At 36.0% G+C, this 22,835-nt stretch overlaps 1 protein-coding gene across 2 annotated transcripts in view; it reads right to left on the minus strand.

The window, feature by feature from the left end:
• LOC141960316 (serine-rich coiled-coil domain-containing protein 1-like) overlaps positions 1 to 22,835 on the minus strand; it is a 381,350-nt gene that overhangs the window by 84,039 nt on the left and 274,476 nt on the right. The window lies entirely within an intron of this gene.

The raw sequence follows: 22,835 nt of genomic DNA on the forward strand, positions 1-22,835 counted from the left end.
TACAAAATAAATAGCGTTTACAGAGAATGGAATAATTCAATTGTACTTCTACTTTTAATTAACTGCAGCAATTATTTATTATTTTGCTGTATCACAAAGGATGAGAGCTATGTATGAAATGAAAGCCACAGAAAATAAAAGCTTTAAATTTAGTTCAGTGTTATTCCTTCAGCACAAATTTTGTTAAATCCTTGAAGCTATTGTGAAAACAAACAGCTGGCTTTTACAGACAGATTCTGTAAATGAAAGTAGTACGTACACATCTCAAGTAAGAATGGACTCCTATTGTTGTAGGACTTGTGTAAGACATGGCAAGGAGCCATCTTTATCTGAATAACTTTCAGTTTGGTAGCCAAGATGATACAGGGACACAAAAGTGTAAAGCAAAGTCGTAAAGCAAATCAGGGGCAAAGTGGTCATGGACAGCTGATTCACCACTGCATCCACTGAAATGCTTTGCCCTCCTGCTTCTAGCCCTCACTGATAAGCCCAGGAATGCTTTTAAAAGGACTAGCTCTTCCTAGACATCTGCCCGCTGCTCAAAGGGATGTTTCAGGACTGTACTGCCTTAAAAAAAGTTTATTACAACAACTAAGAGAACTGGAGCAGAAACTCCCAGGGAGCCAATTCTGCATTTGTAGAAAGGTGTGAATGACATACCACCGAGACACAAAAGGAGGTGGCCACCACATGAACACTGCTATACCCCAGGTATAAAAAGGTCATGTGAAATTACCTCATGAAGGAGTATCATGCTTTCCCTCTTATTTTTCTATAATGTCTTTGCACTCTCTGTAACATTTCAAACATTGGTTTGCTCTGCTAGGAAGAAGTTGATCCACAAACAATGCATATTAGATCTTATTTTGAGCCAGCAGTTAGACCTTCAAGGAGAACGCAACCTCATTACTCTTTGTTCTCTATCACATGGATTCTACAATTTCATCTACTCCTATCTCCAGATTGACATCCTGCTCAATATTTATTAACTTCTGGCTAGTGAGTGCATGTTCCCCTTTTATGTCCTTTATCCCATGTTACTGTTACTTTATATTTCTCTATGTGGAACTGGAAATCCATCTATCGAACTTCAAGCCAAGTCTCTGTAAATGAATCCCAAGTTCATTGCTTTCTTTGGCAGTTCTAGCTCAACAGAGGATTTAATCACACTTCAAGTTATTTCTCTTAAGTCTTTAAACACATACCAGACAAAATCCTTAGTAGCTTCATATCCAGAACACAATAATTTCACCTCCCACCACAGTTATCAAACTGTGTCTGCTCACATACTTTCTGGCTCCTAGTCTCTGACATGACCCTCAGTTCCTTGTCACAATTTCTAACTTTGAACTTTAGTTATTTACATCTGAATCCCAAACAATTAATAACTTCCCCCACCGTCAACCCAGAGAGGAATCTTTTAATACCTCTCCACAAAGTTTTCTGTTTAAAATCCTTCAAAACTTCAGGGGGAAAAAAAAAAAAGGAAAAGATGAAAAATTACATGTGGCAAACCATTCACTGCCAGAGACGTCTATCAAAGGGATCACTCTCTAAGCTCCAGATGGCAGGTCTCCTACAGGAAGCAGCTGGTCCTTTGGCAGCATGTCCTCAAAAACTGCCAATGGCTAAGTCCGTCTGTGGTAATTCAGGGCCACCACAGGAATTTTATGCTGAAATTATTTCAGCTGTACAAGCTAAGTCTTTGCTCTTCAGCGGACCAGAGATGGCAGACAGACTGACTGCTTTATCATGTACCACCCACCATGCCAGAGATGCTTTCTTCTCCATGAGGGGGTATGTGGGTGTACCATGTGCTTTGAACTGCTTTTAACATAACCAAAAAAGTTGGTAAACTTGATTTATTAGTTGGGCCACTGTCTGCAGTGACATATTACTGCATGTGTAAAATACCTAGCAAACCTATGGTACTAAGATGTGTAAGAAAAAGAACACTAGGTCATCTCTTACATACAGTGGACGATACCCTGATTTCCTTACTTGATTTTTTATTCAACCCTTAAGCAGAAGAATTCTTGCAATTTAAGTTAAATACTACTTGACTTATTACCTTTTCTGAACTTAATACATTCTGCAGTTAAAAAGCTAACTAATTTTGTTTTCAAATTTCTCTTATTTGTGATCAGCATATTTGCTGCATAGTTCTATTTTATTTCTTCCTTTCCGTCACTCTACCTGTCCTCTAGAATCTCCTTTGGACAGGAGATTGGTACTTTGCTTTCAATCACACTTTTAAAGCCAGAAAACATGTAGCTCCTCTCCCTTCTATATAAAACTCTCCTCAACATTTTTAAGATGCTGATCGGCAATTCCTCATTGCAGGGTTTGTAAGATAACCACCTAACTTCTCCAAAGAGCAATTAAACTCAGTGGGTGTTGAGCACATTTGTTCTGCGCTAGTGTGCAATATACTCACAATTCATAGCATTGATCTTCCTACACCAGCTATATTGGTTGACAGAGAAAGCAATTCCCGAAAAATTAGAACACCTTCTAACTTATGTAAGTACAGCAATACCTTAGGAAACAGACAATGACACACAATGTCAAGATTTCCAGTCAGACTGCAAAGCCCTACTCGCTCCACACATCAGTGGCACCAGCTGTAGCCCAATTAAACTCAAAAGTGCACAGGTGTTCCCAGAAATGAGTAACAAAAGCAAACTTCCCTTTAGGGTTCTGAATAAAATTAGAGTTCTTTAATTTCTTCAGGTCTCTAAACATCAAACAGATTGAGAAAATGGGAGAGAAAGAGAAAATGACATACACAGGAATAACAATAATCAGAATTATATCTTAATTATATTTAACATATATTTGTACTAGAACGTACATATGCTCATGGGTTTTTTTGTACAAACCAAGACTCATGGAACATTTTAGGACTTTGACACAAAAATCTACTTTCATTTTAACTTTGTGTTAAAGGAGTTCTAAACTGGGAAAACAGCATTTATCATCCAAAAGACAAAATGCAGTATTTCTAAATAATAGTCTAAAGCTTCATCTTTTATTGACATTTAAAAGCTACCCGCAGCAAAGACAATTTGGAGTAAAAGTAACTCAACTAACTGTCTAAAATTTTGGCAACATTTCAGTGTTTCTGTGAACAGAGTGGAATCAATTCATGTAAAATATCAAGCAGAAAAAGTGACCCCCTCATTTTAAAAACCTGAAAAAGCTTACAACTGCAATATTCCAAAGAGCTAATTGAAAGATGAAAACAAGGAAAACAATTCTATGGAAATGTATTAATGGAAAAAAAACCCACATTAACTTCACCTTAGAATAACCTGTTTAATAAAAGAAATCCACTTCATTTTCATGCTAAGGAATTAATCAAACCGAAGATTTGGAGAGTTTCGTTCATCAGTAAAACATTATTTCATTATACCAATAAACTTGCTCTGACAAAATGAGCAAATGTATGTTTATTAATTAAACTACTGGAGAGCCAAGATATTACAGTACAGTTGTCAGCATGTAAGATTCATAGATTAACATTCTCTTATTAAAAATAAGAACACTTATACTGATTAATTGATCTTATTTTCTTAATAGAAGCTCTAAGGGAAGCTGTGGGGCTGTGCAGAGAGCACAAACAATAAAAAATTAATTACACTATGAATGATGGTCTTTTCAATTGGAGACAATATTTACCTTTATTGATATGACCAGTCAGTATCATAGAATATCACTGGCAGATAGTCAATTGTCTTATAAATTATTCTAATACACTAAATGGTAGCACAGCAGATTTTCCGCTCATAAGAAGATATTCATTAGTAATACTGTTAATACTCACCGAACAGAGAATTTGTTTGTAATTTTATAAGGTAAAAATGGTCAAGAAAGGAAAAACGGCTGTTCAAAAACTCAAGGTACTCAAATAATCAAAGTCCGTAACGCAGCTGCATTTGGTAGACCACGGGACAACATCAGCTCCTAAATTAGTCATTACAACTTCAGCATGATAACATGGAATAGTTTTGGTTGTGCAGTTTCTAGATGAGTAGATATAACCAGCTCATTCACAGATGTCATTTTTAATAGTTTTTTATTACCTGATGTGTTGTCAGTTGAGAAATATAAAGAAGGCACAAGCACATTACTTTTTAATTAATTAACACAGGAGTGGGAGAAGGCAGCTAGCCCAAAAAGAGATTTTCCAAGCCTTCAGAAGTAGTTTGGAAAAACTGTGATTCTGGCTAATAGATCTGATGTATTCATCCAAACTTTGTGATGTTTTATAGATTTATTTTAAGTTGAAATTTAAGAATTAAATAAGGCAGGGGAAAAAATACCTTGTGAACTCAAGCTTAAAGATGGATAACTGAGTCTCTGGGACCAGAAACCTGAATCTTACACTGTGTTCTTGTTATGCCAGCGTATATGACTGTTTACTGCCCCATGTCTACTGTATCAAATCAAAGCACTTCCAAAAAGACATAAAGTTGCACACACCCCCTGAAAAATCTGTTCACATAAATTCTTTTTATTTATTCTGGTGGAGACAGACTCAGAGACAGGATTGAACCTTTCCGTGCTGAGCTCAGATCACATTCTCCCTCTGTAAACAGCTGATTCAAATTGCAATACTACATTAGAAAAAAGGTTTTCAAAGCAATAGCTATTCATATTTTTTTTCAAAGTGCATGTAAAAATAATTAATCCTATCTCTCATTCTTAACAGGATTGCAGATGCTGCCTGATGACAACTGCACTTGTGAACAATGCTGTTGTGGTTTGTTTGGTTGTTTTGTTGTTTTTTTTTTAAATTGCGGTTGCATGGAAATAGAAACCTGAATGCAAAAATCTGCAGTTCTCCTGCAAGTTTCATGAGACTTTGTCCATTATATTGCTGATACAATGTGAAGATAGGTCAGGGAGCTGGCTTTTCCAGAAGCATTTCATAAGCTTGGCCCTGTTCCTAGCCAAGTGCCAAACTGCAGTCTTATAAACTACGGAAAATCAGAGCTACAGACACCTCAGAACTTCTGCCTAGGTCTGGTTTGAAAAAAAGACTTACTTTTTCGACAGTGAAATTTCTACCTTTCTAGGATTACTGTGCTTTCACTAAGAATCAAATGGTCAAAGGCATGGTAAATCAATCACAAAGGAGACAGCCAAGAGATGGCCATGAGCTGCTACAATTGCCAGAAATAGTGACAGTTTCACTATTCATAGTTTGGAAAGATTGGTACACTGGTAAAGAGATACAGCATTTTAAGTCTGCTTTCTGAAGCCACTCTGAATTAACAGTTGTGGGACAGCTCTTTTCTAAAAACATAGTTAATATAGGGGAATAACTAAATGAAAACTGACCAAGAAAGGAATTAATTTTTTCAACCTCTGAACTCATTACTTTTTTTTTCTTGGCATTCTGTAAACCTAGTTAATGTGCTATGGACAGTACGCGGAGCTGACGTTTTCAGAGAAGAAAATGCAGAGACTTTGATTTCCGTCTGCTAGTTCATCACATTTTGATAAAATGGCTTTAATCAAGCCTAGACTTAGTAGGCCTCAGATTACAAAACTCTGGGTGCAGATGTGCCATTTGGCATTTTCACTAAAAATATTTTCCAGTAACACTAGTGAAACTTCTGTAGAGATTACATTAAGGTGAGAAAGTATTTTCCAAAACATTACAAGCTCTAGGAAAACACAGAATAAAGAAAAGCTACAGGTAGCCTTAAGTATGTCACACTTGTTGTCTGACAAGAATTACACTTGTTGTAAGTTTACAATTTATATAAAAGTTGTATTATACTTTCACAATATAACTGACATAAGCAACTGTCACGTAAACACAAATTGTTTTGTGGTTGCTGATTTTTGTCACAATCCCTGAGCAAGGGGCTGAGGGGAGACAGGAAAACATGGCTCAAAAAGGTTTAGTCATGCCTCTCACAGGCACAGGAGATGAAGTGATTAGTATTAGCCTTACTGTGCTAGAAAACCTTAGTAAGAGAGGAAACAGACACAAGTTCCACCATGAAATGTAAATCTCAGAGAACAAGGGAGCCTTAAGAGACTTAGTTTCTTAAAGAGACATACTGTAGCATGACAATTTGGTCCTTAATTTCAGGAATAACCTACTAGTTTCTCCCAGTTCCATTCCACTGGCCAGAGGGCTTTTCTACAAAGGTTGGAATGAAACAGAAATAAAATAAATAAAAAAAAAATCCTTCTGATTGCAAATATAACCAAGGGAGAACTCAATTTCAAAAAGCCTTGAAAGGCATTAAAATGTTATAATGAGATTTTTTTCCTCTCCTTATACAACAATGGATAATCCTCTGAATTACAAGTCTCTTTTTATATCTAGTCATAAATTATGTTGTTAAAATATTGATATAGTCAGACCTGGTTAATTCAAGTCAGTTTTGCTTCTCATTAAGATTTAACAGAGGCTGAAGCATTTATGGTATAATGTCATGCAGACTTTGGGACACAGGGAATACAGCAAGCATGAATTAGGTGGGAATTCAACAGCAACTGAATTGCATTAGAAATAGAGAATATTTGATAGGGAGAAAACAATTTTCTCTTGGGCTAATGGTAAGGGATGGAGACTTAGCCAGTCAATCTCCCCAGAGAGTTTACATGCAAGTAAGACTTTGGGGGCCCCTTTTTATCTGCCACCTTCTTTGCCCAGTGTTTATCAAAACACTTCACTGCTCACCACACACACCTTGTGGGGTGAATATGATCTGTCAGGTGGCCTGTATGAACTGCAGCCATCCATCACGGCTGTCTGATGGGGCTTGGGCTCTAGGCTGCACAAACAAAAAACATGGTAAATCTAAATGTACTTCTAAATCTATTGTGAAATAGAGGAGTAGTGCAAAGTAACTGCATTAAAAAACACTTTACAAAGTCATCACTTTACAGAGTGGCAGTACATGCACTGTAGCTTTAGATCAATATAAGATCCAACTTTATTTAATCCAGAAGAAACAGCAGCATGTAGTAATTGTGACAACAATAACAAATGTGTTCTTGAGAAGTGTTGAGAAATGACTGTTTCCAGGCAATTGTAAGTTGTCTGTACTATTGGAGGCTGCAGACCAGCCAACAGCAGCAAAATATCTTTTGAATAAGAAGTTCAATGATGAAAAATAAGCAAAACCATTTAATAGCTCAAATCAAGTCCCAAGATATTAATCTGAAGCATTACTATGATTATTTACTAACAGAAAATTGCCTAACCCAAGAGTAAGTGACAAAATACAAACTTATGCAAAAAACATCAATTTTTTTCTTTCTTATAGAATCCAAGTTCCCAATGATGAATAAAGTTGTTCACAAGAAAATTCTTTGTTACAAAGTATCTAAATTGGAAAATCTAAACAACTGCAGAGAAATAATCACCCTCCAACCACATTCCTACAACATTACATCTCTTGCCAAAAAATATCTATAAATATAAATCAAATATTAAACACAGTAGATAAGAGAACCTACTGGTCTACATTGTGACCATGCATCATTACCACAAAGTAATGGGAATATCAAGGAGAAGAGAAACATTCTTACTAATGTTATAAGTATAGTAAAATGATGATTAAATTTCAGAGGGAAACAGCAAATACTATCTTTACCAACAGGCAAGTGGAAACTACAGAAATGTTTATTTAGAATTAACTTAGTGCATTTATTTAAAAACAAAATTAGGTAGAATAATTTTTCTTAGTATTTCTGAATTCCTGGAAAAGATGCCTCCTTCTGGGTTCCAGGAGCAGGAGCCAAGTGTGTAGTAAGTCTTACATGCAGTGTTTTAAAAATAGAAAATCTGTAATGGCATCCAAGCTTGCCTGTTATGGCCAGTTACAGATCTGTGGTATAGAGCATATATGTACATTGGGAGTTTCGGAGCATTGCTTAAATGAAATGTCACAGCTCCAGGAAGAGAGATGCTTTCTCTTCAGCAGAAAAGAAGTCTGCTCCCTGTCTGAAATGATGAAACCAGAAGTTTCTTGATCATACATTTATCCTTGAACTATCCCATTGCCTCTTTACCAGCAGAGAAGATGAACACATCCTCCCGTAACATCAGACTACACCATCTGACTAATAATTAAAGACTGGATAAAGTGCTCCTTTTTTACTGTATATCAGAACCAGTGTTCTTAAAAATGTAAAAATCAAAGGATATAACTCATATTGGGCATACTAAGCCCAATTACATTTGAAGGCATTTCTGGGCCTTACAGCAGAATTAAAACATAACTCTCCAATCTGTTTCACAAAAGGAGCTTTATAACATCTCTCCATCATTTCTGAGTGTGGCAGCAGTGCACAGCTCTACAGATGTTAAGATAACTAGAGACTAAAATTTTGCAAACCCTCCTTAAGCAAAAACCTGTGCTACTGGTATTGGTTTAACTGTGATGAGGTAAGGAAAATTTTATGGTGACACAGGACTTTTCACTTGCGCTCTTACTTCTGACAAACACAGAGTGTTATAAATAGGAAATAAATCACAAGTCTCCATTATTTATCACCCAGCAACCTGGAACTTCCTTCTCTAACATCAACAGAAAAGTAACTGAAATACTCACAAGTGTCCTAGTTTACAATATTTACTACAACTGTAGTGTGTAACTATAATTGCAACTGAGCTCTGCTGGTCTCGCATAGAAAGTGCAAGTCTTGGCTTGAGGAATCCTTATGGATGGTTCCCTCAGAGAAGAGCAAGGCACCATCAGAAGAATGGTGTTCTCCATGAAGGCACTGCTTCACTGGGCAGGTGCAACACTGTCATGGGGCTAAAGTTTTCTGCAAACCCTCCACCTGGTATTTTGGGCATCCAAATAAAGCATAGCATGTTCACTACCACTACAATTTGCACTTCTCTCAAAATGTTAATAGTAACATGCTTAGAAGCAGAGGTCTAGCCTCATCAAGAAATGTACTACTATGTTTTAACCTCAGCTGACAACCAAGCACCATGCAGCCACTCACTTACTCCCCCCATGGAACTGGAAGTGTAGAAGTGAGAAAACTTGTGGGTTGAGATAAAGACTGTTTAATAGGTAAAGCAAAATGCATGTGTGCAAGCAATGCAAAATGAGGAATACATTCACTACTTCCATTAGCAGGCAGGTGCTCAGTCATCTGCAGGAAAGAAGGGCTTCATCAGATGGAACAGGTACTTTGGAAGACAAATGTCATAACTCCATATGTCCCCCCTCTTCCTTCTTCTTACCCCAGCTTTATATGTTGAGCATTATACCATATGGTATGGAATATCCTTTTGGACGTCTTGGCAGTGTCTCTTCCCAACTTTTCGTGCACCCCCAGTCTACTCACTGGTGGGGCAGCGTAAGAAGCAGAAGAGGCCTTCACTCTGTGAGCACTGCTCCACAATAACTAAAACATCCCTGAATTACCAACACTGTCTCCAGCACAAATCCAAAACGTAGCCCCATACTAGCTACTATGAAGAAAATTCACTCCACCTCATCCAAAATGAGCACATGCACAAACATATTTCCCATTGTATGCTAAGCAGTATATATGTTCACACAGGAAAGGGCTGTCTAAACCTTAGTTACAATTCATTCCTTAGTTCTGTCTAAAACTGTGGCTGCCTGATGGAATAGAAAGTCCAATGGAGATTCTGAAACAGATACAAGTCTATACTTGAATAAAACATTCCCCAAAGTTAGGGCATTACTCCAAATTAGGTTTTCAGATAGAGTGAATGTCTTGTATTCCTTCTTTAAGAAGGCAGCACAAGAGATGTTTAAACAATATAAAATGTTTCTTAATTTTTCATAGATGAGAAAACTAACAATCCTCCCCTTCTCACTTGTGTGAGTGAGAGAGTAGAAAAAGGGAATTCTGCTAAATGACAAAGAGACTCTGATACTGAAATACAAAGTAAATACAGAAGCTTGAAGATAATAGTGAAGCGTACTTCTGGGAAATTCTGCATTAAGGCTACATACAGATGTGGCCACAAGGACAAGAGTGAAAGGTCCAATAAATGGCTACAAGATACACTAGTGAAATTAATGAGAAAAATTATGTTATCACTGTCAAAATAGATTGCTACTACTTAGACCTAATTAAGTGAAAAATTCAGAGAACATATTCTTCAGATTTATGGGACAGACTAATTAAAAAGTTGTGAAAAACTTGCCAAATTAGATGACAGAAATTACATTAAAATACTGAAAATACAATGTTTGTGGCTTTTGAGAAAATAAACTATCACCGGGTTAATATCCAGAACTGCATTTTCCTTTTATGTCTTTGCCTAGTGGTTCAGGCTACTACTTGTTAAGTGGGAGGACAGATCCCCTGTCGGATGTTTATTATTATTATTATTACTACTCCTAGTCTTAGTAAATCAAGTCTTGCTTTTACAGATTATCCAATGGCAGAAAAAGAGGCAACCTCTCAGATCTGAATAAAAGAAAGACATAGGTCTGTAGCTGATGAGAAATGGAGTAGAACTGAAAAAAGATTAGGAAGCACTAAAATCCCAGAATTGCCTGTAGGAGGTTGTTGGTATGAGAAAACTCATAAAGCGAAGTTGATGATAATACAGGACTTCTACTGAATCAGATGGGGAAACCAGGACTCTTTAATATTGAATCTGCTTAGACCAGAGATGGTTAAAAAGGAAAGGACTAAATTAAAGTTTGAAGGTTTTGCATATCCTACTAAATGAGAAAGACAAAATACTACTGACAAAGTGTCTTCCAGAAAGAGGATAATTTATTTTTAAAAAAGCGAAGATTTAAAAAATGTATGATGAGGAGTCACTTATTCTGCTTCAGCCTTTTTAGAAGAGGCTTATTCTTTTACCTTGGTTATCCACATCTAACAAAATGGCTGGTGTAAGCTTGATGCTATCTGCAAGTACCATTCTTAAACCTCCCTTTTGGTCCTTGGACAGATTTGCTGTAGGCCTGTCACTGTTCTTAACAATGACTCCCAGATCAGCTCACCCAGTAAATGCAAATTTGGTAAACACCTGACATGAGTCAAGACCATACTTTAGGTGGAATGCACAACACAGAAGAAAAGGTAGTTTTAACATCTTTATGCTGGCTTTATGTCAGTTAAGGTCCAGCCATGTCTGAACCCACATAAGGCTTCCCAGGTAAAATCAACCTGTCGAGATTGAGTCAAACAGTGATTTTATACTGGATTAGCACTTTACTTGATATAACTGTGACATTTCTGATTTGTATAATAAAAGGTCCACATGCACCGCTACAGCTCTTCTATCGAGAAGTCCACAGCTCGGGATGTGCTTGGGCAGGGACGTTTAGCTCCCTGTATATAAAGTGTCATCGGCCACTTTACAAAAGGAATTTACCTTCACTGGTCACTACTGCCCCCAAAACATTACATTTTCTGTCTTCCAGAGACAGGGAACTAAAAATGAAGAATGATTCATCATTCAGTTCCTCCCAAAGGATATAGTGTGATGAGACATGTAGAGGCACTAATAGACTGTGAAAGAAGTGTGGGCTAAACTAATTGAGTAGTATTGATCCACTAGTGCCAGGGAGATTATCATGCAAGTTTACTTGTCTAGCTGCAAAGTCCTCACAATATGGAAGATTTCAGATGAAGTGAGTGAATTGGGAAAAAATTCAATGCTACAACTGACTCTTAACTGTGCATTTAACAACCCTGTTGCAGTAATACTTAACACACACAACACATAGCCTGATTTATCTTCAGAGCTCCACAAATATTAGCTAATTAATCTTTCACCATTGTAGTCTCACTCCGCAGCACATCTTAATTTTTCTTTATAACTGAAGCTATAGATTTTAACTGGCATGGAACTATATACTATTTCTAAGGAGAAAGTTCCATGAACTCATCCTGCTTAATTTGTATTAAACACAAACTAATGTGTTTAATGTGTATTAAACACAGCTAAAAACTTTTAAAAAATGGATAGAGGAAACATGCATATTTATATAATGAACTACAATCACTTTTCTGATTACTATTTAAAATAAAATGCATGTTGACAGTCATAACAGTCAGTAAACCTGTTTATGGAAAGTTTAATGAGGGATTTGTGGTGGAAGTCGGTACTTCTGCATTGCAGCTGGTTGAAGTGCTAAAATGTCAAGTACTGACTGATTGCTGCCTAATTACAGACCCATAAACAACTTTATATGGCTACAGAATTACTCCCCGAGGTCTTCACAGTGTTGCCATCAAGACTAATTTCAAGAGAGTTGCTTAACTTGTGCACTGTATTTGACATAAAATTTTCTTGTTGAACATTCTAGCGTTAGCGCTGGTTAAAATCTGGATGAAGATTTCCCAGTTATCTTTACAACAGAAGCTTTGTCTCTTGCCTCTAAAATTTGTCTGTTCATTTATTTCTAGTCCTTACTTTGTATTGAAGGTGAAAATTGCATTGAGAGACATGGTGGTTTTGTGAACATGTAAACGTTAGCTTGAGACAAAGAAATCATCAATTTACTACAACTCAGCTGTGAAGGGGTAGAAAAGTTAGTGTGTGTGCTCAGTGTGTCACCTCTTAGCACATTAAAAAAATAACATATAGTGTATAATTATTTACAAATATATCCCTGCAAGGGTGCAAAACACTTTTAAGCTCTTTTGAAATCATACATGACCTCTATCAATTTTACAATACAGCAAAAGGGCAAGGCAAAAGTTTGAACTGTGTAAACTATGACTCTTCCCCTCCAGGTGATGGTAAAAGAGGGAAGAAAGAATAGAAAGAGCCAAGAGTAAGAGAAAGGCATGAGGAACGTGTCTTTTACTAAGGAGAGGGAAAAAGGCAGAGGTTTGTTTCCAATGGTTTGATTTTGGAACTATCTATGAAATCTTTGCCTTTGGCTTTAGATCATCTGACTTCCTGAAATATCTAAATGACAACACAGACAAGCACAAGTTCATTTGGAGAAGAATTAATAGAGGATTAGTGTGCCATCAAGCTCCACAAATCTAAGTTGCTCCCAAGAACACAAAAGGCAGATTTTAGTAATAAAATATTTTTATTACTAATATTTTAATAAAATTGTAAGTTATAAATACAATTGATATGACCTTTATGTCTTAGTTTGTTCTTAAATTGGAACATGAATTTAAGTGAAAAAAGACACATCACAGTGCATCAGTCTTTAAGGACACTTCTTTACCTGTTTTAGACTGTATAGACTGAGTCACTTATTAACACATCTATTATTTATTTCTTAATGCTTATTAAACATCCCATCTCTTTATCTAACTATATCACACACATTTTAACACCACGAGACTGTGAGGTCAATTAAAGATTTTGTTAAAACAATATAAGAGTAAAGTCTATGTTTTCCTTTGTGTATACTTTAAAAGCCAGTCTCAGGTTTGTTTGATTATTTTGTGTTTTATGCAAATAAGCCATTAAGCTCCCAAGGAAAATTTCACATTTCCCAACACACTTTCAACTCATTTTTCTAATCTGAAAGTGTAAACCTAATTTGAGAATGGTATGGTTTCAGTACCACTGCTGCGTATTTCTTTCATATTGAAAGTGATTCTCATTTTTCTAATAAATAGCCTATTGTATTTATTGCATATTCCATTTTTGTTTGCATCTCAGCATATTTTGCTTCACATAAAAGAAACAACATTTTCACTGCCCTTTTAAGAGCTCGGTACATTTTCTTGAGAACTTGGTTGACTGCACAGCTTAAAAAATGCTGAATATTTCAAACAACTAGCCATTCCCATTGCGTTCTGTAGTGCCGAGTGTTCTGTGAATCTACAGCTTTCACTGTAAATTTGCACAGTTCAGTAAATCTTCAAAATTATACCCTTATGTTTGCCTCTCTTTTCTACTCCTCCCAAAAGACTGCATTACAACTGATAAAAACCTACAACTGGTCTTGACTGCTAAGCCCACTAAGACATTTACATGGAGTAGTATCACTGGTGCCTGCAGTGCTGTCACAACAGTCCTACTTCAGTCTTATTCAGTGTGTTTTAATCCTGACAGCTTGACTGAACTCTCTTTAGACCTACATCACATACTTCCGTGGTCCTTTGCACAAACTTATTCTAAGTTTGCATATACATATTAAAAGAATACTTTTTCCCCCCTCTGAAGATGTAAAATCACATTGTTTTTGTGACTGACAGTGAAGCTGGTGAAACAAGTTTCCCATCTGTCTGTCCCTTCGTTGCTCATTCCTCTCTTCAGGATTGTCAAAATCTCCCTCTACCTGAGTCGTGATGTTATAATTTATGGCACGGCTGCTCTGTAAACCAAATCCCTGTTTTGCTATTTATTAAGAATAAACTTGAAATTCGTTTAAAGATTAACCCATTCAATATGAACTGAGAAACAGAAAACAGTTATGCAGAATGATCCCATAAAGAATTGTACAGGCATGTTTGACAGCTGACAGCATCTTTTATATATATTAAAATGAATAAGCTTTTGATGACCATTTTCTACTATGGCCTATGAGAAATGCATGTTTTATCATTTACCCTTCTTTTGAAAGGTTACATACAGATACTTCTTATCTAAAATTTTCTCCATTTGTCAGAAAATGTAGAGAAGCATTACTGCCAATAAGAAGATATACAACTGAGAGCTTCTCAAGCTAATTTATAGAATTATTTAAATGTCACCACAGTTCTCCTTTTCTTAAGAATTGAAATGTGAACTTATTGGCTTTGTTTATCCTGTACTGGAAATATAAAAAAACAACCTGAAAGCATACCATTGTCATAGATGATACTATTATCACAAGTTCAGGTTACATTCTGTGTTTTATTCCTTTATTTGAATATTTTAATTCATCTTGACTATGACTTCTGGGCCTCCCAACATTTGGAATCAAATATGCACTTGTGAGCTTGAGTTATTTCTTTCTCTCCTGTATTGCCTCACCTACTTCACAGCTTTTGCCATTTTTCCTTCCTGTTTACAGAGATATTCTTGACAGTAGCTAATAAATCATTGCGCCTTAAACACACTGCTGAAGTTTCCATAAAGCTGGAGGTTTCTAAATTAGTATATAAATACACATATCTTTTTGCTCTGCATATCGGCTTTTGAAATTGAATGAAATAGTGTAGCAAAAGCCTCTGAAGAATACAGCAATGACTCCTTCTCCTAAATACTACCATTGTAACTCCCCAGCACTGATTTGCTGAATTCTGTACCGTAGTATGATGCAAGTTTTGTTGCAAAAAAATGTTCTTCATCCTAAGTGTTACAGAAGTGAATTTTACATATGAATATTCTTTTAGATTTCTCTCAGAATTCTTTTTACTCCCATTCTTTCCTTCTCTGCCTGTTTTGCCTCCTGTAACCCTTTTTGCACCTGACTGTAAGCTAAACTAAGAAAGATTTAGAAGAGCTGACGATGGACAAGGTGGCAACTTGTTTTCAATGCCCAGCATTGGAGAAAATCCATAATCCTTATGTAGGCATCTGGATTCTTTATTTGTTTTTTAGGAGTGCTTCATAAAGTGTCTGCTGAAAGGGGAGGTAACCCCCTCTCATGCTAGAGCTGCTGACTCAGGAATGCAACATTTTCACCCATGGGGTACTGCAGGGCACAGCATTCTCCCTGGCAAGGAAGAAATTCTTATCAGATCTTGGAGAGAAAGGCTAAAGCCTCTCACTCTTGGGAGTGAGAAGGAGAAGTTAGACATCTAGAGTATAATTTTTTAAAAATATTGTTTTCATGTCCTCCTTAGCTGCATGTCTGAAGTTGCTCGTCTCCAAGCTCCAATAAGAGGCCTGGTACTGGCAGAAGGTCAGGGAGAGCAGAGCACTTGCTGCTCACCCTGATGATAGTGTGCCACTGCAACAGGGGAGATTTATGGGCTCAGAAAGAATACAAGTGATATAGAGCATAATTTAAGACCTTTGAGGTGAGGGCACTTACTAGACATTAGTCCTAAACTGGCATTACAAAGATCAGCAATTGACTAAAACAAGAAACTGCATTTAAAGTGAGGCTGGCCACTAGAGCTATGTGCAACCGTGGAGAGGAGAAGAAGAAGAGAGTAAAAATTTGAATAACAGTATGGGTATTTAGATCTTGGTTATTACCCCAAATCCTCCTTAAAATAAGGCATGATTTAATGGCAACTTTTGTTTTGATCCTCATGTTTACAATCTCTATGTTCTATGCAGGTCAGCTGAATGAGCAGTAACAACCTTTTTGTCCATCATGGTTCCTCCCTGTCATATTGCCCAGTTAACTTCTGTATTTTTTCCCCAATTACTGACAAATACATTTGACTACATTTAACCATTACATCTCTCATTGATTCCTCACCAACTTGTTATTTATTTGAAGCAAGCACTATACCTCTGAGCAGACATATATACATGTGGGGGTTTTCTGCTTTATGGTTGGACTCAATGATCTTAAGGGTCTTTGCCAACCTAAATGTTTCTACAATAATATACATTAAAATACTTGAGGAAACCAATGAGAATTAGTTAGACAAGCTAGTGGAAGCACATGTTTTCCCAGATGAAATATGTGAAACGAAAAAAAAGGTTTAAGAAATGAAACAAAAGGAACCAAAATAAGACAGAATTGCTACTTTGGAAATCCCTAACTACAGACAATTTCAAAGGCCCATCAACACTCTGTGAATACTGTGATGGTGAGCATGGGAAAAGGCAGTACATTTTCCCAGAATAAAATTTTATTCATATTGATCCTGTCTAAACTCACTCACTTCCTCCTTCAGGAAATGACCTGAAATGACAAGCCACAAACACCTATTCTTATGTTAAAATGTAAATTGTTACCAAAAGGCAGAATGTCCCACTGAGAAGCAGACCTGGGGCCTTGGACATAGACATCCTTGTCCGCAAGACCTCCTGTGGTGTTGTGCACGTGGATCTGTTCTGCTCCAGTGGAAAAAAATCTTGATGGCTAATTAAGAATGCATAAATAATATCTGTGGGAGAGATACATTCTGGAAGTAGTAATTGGCATGCTGTCAAGCTTTGATTTGCAGTTACATTGCATGACAGACATACGGCTGGAAAGAAGAAAACATTCATCGCCTCAGCCTACTGTAGTGTCTTCTTAAATAGCTTAGATGAGTGGCAATGGAAATAAAGTGATTATTCCAATTATCAAAGGCTCACAGGAATACATTGAGCCATGAGAAATTCACCTGCATTTAATAAACTGCTTGAAATTAGAACTGTAAAAAACAGCAAGAGAGTCAATAGTTCTATGAAGTTCAGGTGACCTAACTGCAGCAGCACAGGGCAGGAGCATGTACCAAGCAAATCAGGACATGTTCTTCTTCCCAGTCAGTGCCGACAAACACCAGTTAAGAACTCTAAAGGATTCCTACTAGACTTGAAAACAACAAGAATGACACTGAAATTGACCTCGAATATCATTTATCTATTGTTTAGATTTACTGAAACATGCTGCCCTTTGCTTCTATCCTCTGGCATTTGTCCATTACAGTGGTGTGCCAAAGGTGAATTTTCATTAAGATCTGAAACAAAAGGGACCAATGCTCTGAGTTACAAAAATCAGTCTTTTTGAAAGATACTACATGTAAATAGAGAACACCATGATTCAGTGCCTGCACTTAATTCCATTAGGCATTCATACTCCCAGCGCATTTCAAATTCACCTACAGGCACATTTTCAGAGAAACCTGAGTAATATTTTCTTTATGAGATAAAATTACGGATAGATTTGATTTCTTGGTTTTCCACAAAATTATAACTCTGTACAATTTCAGCTGCTTCATGAGTGGAACTACAGAGATCTCCTTTAAGTTAATTCTTTGGGGGTTTGGGAAATTTTTAGAATTTAGTATGCTCTGCATAAATCTAAAACAGTCTCTTCAGAAAATCCCCTGGCACATTTTTAATGATCTGGGTGAAAAAACCCTTTGAAATCTCATAATTTCATCACAGCATAATTTCTCTATAACCTGAAATATCAATGATATACTGTTTAATGAAAATGTACAGCATTAATTATAAGACATTCCATTCTCATGAACAAATTCTTATATATCTCAGAAAATAATTAAAAACAGCACTGATAAAAACATTAAGTATTTAAATGACAATAGCCATATCCATACAGTCACAGTGAGGTTGCTCAAATTGCCAAGATGTGACCAAAGAAGGAGGTTTTACAAGTGAAAATATACAGAACAAGAAGTTCTGTAGCATAGGCCAGATACAAACAGTACCCCTTGCATAGCCACATTTAGTACTGTTTACATCTAAAAATGCTAGCATATTCTATGCAATCATTTAAGGGATATTTCTGATATATAATACACAAGTATAATTAATATTATATATTATATATTACTAACTACTATAATCAGAGAAGGCTTATATTACCAGGACTGGAATTTATATGACAGTAGCTACACATAAATTTTCTTTTTCTCAACTCACTGCAAATTCATGAGCAATACAGTATAATAACACTTTTTTGTGAATTGTCCTACTCTCTTACTAGCAACATATATTGCAAAAAATAGGTAGAATTATTTTGTAGATTATTAGCACTGTTGTAATCAGTGGTACAAGATGAGGCTTTGCTGTTTGTTCTCAGACTGTCTGCAGAAGCAAAATTCAGACCATAGTATTTCATTCAGATCCTGTTCTCCTCCTCCATTATCATATATCTTCACTTTCTAAATAATTTTCAGTGCCTACAATTTACTGAACTTTGACCAACAGACTAAAGATTATGCTTAAAAAACCCCACAAACGGCTGCTGGAATTATATGCTCCTCAACTCGAAAAAGGAGCTGCTTGAACTTCAGAAGTGATCTCAAGATTGCAAAACCCCAGTAAAAGTGGAATGTGTAAATTCCCAGATTTATATCTTCTTTTAAGTACACGACAGGTATACTGTGTACCTTTGTGACCCAAACACTCTTTAACATGTGGAATTGTCTCTACCAATTTCAATTCAAGAATTCTTGCAAAATCACCAAGCCTACCAGTATAATTATCCTCATACAACTATTTGTACATCCATTACACCTCTAGTTATCTCAGTGTTTCCAGTTCTTCCTTCTCTAGGAAGGTCATTGTTCAAAACAAACCAATTTTTAATTATTTAAATCAAATTACATTTGTGCTTTTGCAAAATGTGATTCTACAGGTACCACAACAAAGCTATTACCTCACATGATTACCATAACTGAACCATGATCCTTATCCATTGGCTTAATAGAGGCAATTAATAGCTAATTTTATATCGCACATGTTTTACCTTACAAATAAGTAAGGAAAATCCATTAAGGTAATGTAATTATACAGGTTGGAACATAACAAGGAAGCAATGTTAGTTCATTTATGTTTGACCCTGCAGTAATGTACCTTGGGAGTTTGCATGCTTGCAGCTTGCAGCTATTTAGGACCACATCTTCTTTACGGCAATATACATCCTGAATAACTCTATGTAAGCTTGTCAATGAGGTACTGAGATGAACCTTAACAGCACTAAATGTTATCACTCAATACGAGAAAATGTTGTACAGATAAATCCAGCTATTTCAGAGTTTACTTTAAAAGAATTACTAGCCACTTCATTTTTTTGACTTCCTAATGTTTATTACCATTTTACAGTCTGAAGTTGAAGGGACAGACAAAACAGCTTCAGCTTTCCTAGCAGAAGAGGAATTTAAACAGCAAGTTAATTATGTCTACATGAGAAAATTATTATGCTGTTAAAGTTGTTGCAAAGACACTCGAGATAAGAATGGAAAAGCTGAGAGATGACTTAAGAGCCTAGAAATGGTCATGCTTTAATTTTCAAGATTTTTCTTCTCATTCAGAAAAAGTTATACCTCTGGCTACATTATGCTTGGAGTCATAAGGACTGTAAGTTGCTCCAAAATAAATGTTAAATAGAAAGAACTGGCATTTCAAATGTTGTGTGAGATGTGTCACCATCAGAAGCAACTGGGCTATACTCATTTTCACCAGCTCTGGATTTGGTAAGTTACATTTAGAAAGAACACTTTTTCTTTCTTATTTCTTGCAAGAACGCTTAGAAACACATCATTCATGTTTAACATGTCCATGTATAATAAATGTGCATAAACTCATGAGCTCACATTCATTAATTACATTATTATTCCTGAAAACCAGGTTGTAAAACATGTTTTTCCACTATCACCAACGACAGTTTACTTGCAACAGCTCGTTAATGAAATTTTCTTCTGTCAAAGTGCAAAAGTGATCAAGGTACAAGCCAGTGATGTTCAGAAATATCATTAGAAAGTTATAAAAATTTGCATGTAAATGAGTATCTTCAGGATCTTGCTACTTTTTCAATAATAAATAAATAATCATCTAGCCATATAGCAATCTGCACAAAACATGTTTCTGAAAGCCATATAAACACTGATGAATGACAGTTTGGCTACTTAGAACTAGAACAATCAGGGGAGACAAAAGTACTCATTGATTCATCAGTCTTTACAACTACAGAGGTGAAAACTACAGTTGAGTATGAAGCATTTAATATAAATTGTTCACAATCACAATTAAAACTAACTGAACAACGTAGCTCAGGGATTTTTCAAAAACAAAACTTCATAGCAGATGTTAATCCGCTAAAAGATAACAGAATCCAGGCCATGACCTATGGCTATCAAAACCCTGCACAGTAATGCTTTCTAGATCATAAGAGAAACAGTACTTCTTTGTTCCAGAGTATTAGATTAATTTTTTGTAAAAAGAAATTAATTTTAAAAATCACTCTTCTGCAGAAATGTTAGTTCATATCCAATGGGAAAGGAAGAGAGGAAGAAAAAAAGTTAACATAAAAGAAATATATGACCATGCACAGCACTGAAAACGTTTGAAAACACACATACATGTTTACAGAGACATGTGACACTGTACCTGGTAATGTGGGGAATTGCCTTCACACGGTGGTAACGATTACACAGACTGTAATCAAGAATGCAATACATGACAATGGAAGGATGGAAGGAAAAAGAAAGAAAAAAAAAAGAAGAAAAAATATTAAAACATATATAACAAAAATGAACGACTAGAACCTTCATGGACATACTGAAGACGACCTATAAACCAAACTAATATTCTTTGCAGACTTAACTCTGACATTTGGTTAATTTCCACTTGTAACTGCAGTAAAGACTCTGGACATAACATTTCAGTTGATATTACCTTCCATTATTAGAGTATTACAGTCTGTGGACTGTCACCAGAGTGCAATTGGGTTTTTGTTGTTGAGTATCTCGATCTTACACTTACATTAGTTTATGAACACATAGAGTGAGGTGTTTAACACTTTTGCAATCACTGGAGAAAAAGTTTGGTTAAATCAATATGAAAAGAGCCATTTAAAATTTATCTTAAAATTCCAAAGAAGGATAGATGTTATATATATATATATATATATATATATATGTATATATATATTAGGAACACCTCCACTAAAACTTCACCCCCAAATATATCTTCCGTTTAACAGCATCAGTCCCACTACTTTGTGAGGAAGAAACAAATGGAGAGATAAGAGAAGCACAGATCACACCAAGCTCTGACTCTCAGGTTCAGTGTGGTACCTGAGGGGAGCTAAACACGAGTGGTGTGATCCATCTGCTTTCAGAAAGCCCAGTCCAGGTGTGATTTGGCCTTAGGTGAGTTTGGTTCCCCATAATGTTATTCTTCAGCAGAAATACCACTTAGGAGGTTCCTGTTGTTTCTTTCTTGTTCTTCCTTCACTGCTGCGCTTAGGCTCCCTCCCCCTAGAGAAGGGCGTAGTGTAACTGAAGGGAAGGGATCTGCTGTGTTCAGGGAGCAGGGATGGGAGGCAGCAAAGGGAAGAGACCTCATTAACCACTGCTGGCAACAAATCAAGGGCAAAATTAAGCAGTAGCAAGACTGTTCACAGCTCCCATAGTCAGCCTTTCAAGAGATACACAGCCAGAAAAATAAAACTGCATATAACCTCGAATTACAGTAAACCATCAATTTTAATCTGTCATTTATATATAGTGTTTTAATTACCTCTGTTACACTAAAATTGAATTTACAAATTTTCAGATACTTTGGTCCACTTAAGGAGTAGATTCAATTGCCAAGATGTAATCACTGATGAAAGCCATTCATAGAAAGACATATAAAAGGAATTACACTATAAGGATCTGCTGTTGCTATTTATTGTATTTTTTTGTTGTTGTTCTTCTTTCTTTCAGGGTACAGATTACTGACTGTAGAGGGAGGAAAGGGTTGCATATTTAACTGCAGTGACCTCTTATGTATAGACAGTGCTCAATATGAAAGAAGCTAAGGGACTGCTTTTCTAGATTCACAATCAGAAATACAGCCATAAGGACTGGGCTCCTATTATGTTGGGGGTTTTAGTTAGAATACAGGTTCATGAGAAAATAAAGATGTTAATATTACTTGGATTGCTGAATCTTCAAATCTGTGGAACAATCTCTCATTCTGAAATGTCAGTTTCTTAGAGAGGAAAATACTAGCCTAAATATAATAAAAAACTGCTACTACATTTGCAAAAAAATAAAATTTGTTGAATTGGTACTCCTTTGTTTACCAATATTATCTGTATGTCCTCTATTAATATCACATTATTGTATGTGTATACTATATAGGTTTTACATATTGTTTATTTTGTATATACACAGATCATGCTCATTTTCTGAACACTATCTAACCATGAAAATTTGGAAATAAATGTTAAATTTAGAACATTAGTCCTTTAATATGAGAAGCAAACAAGCAATAAATTAATTATAAAATTTACACAATTTTATGTATTAGGAACTGAGTT

Source organism: Athene noctua, chromosome 4, assembly GCF_965140245.1.
Source record: "Athene noctua chromosome 4, bAthNoc1.hap1.1, whole genome shotgun sequence".
NCBI classification, from domain to species: Eukaryota; Metazoa; Chordata; class Aves; order Strigiformes; family Strigidae; genus Athene; species Athene noctua.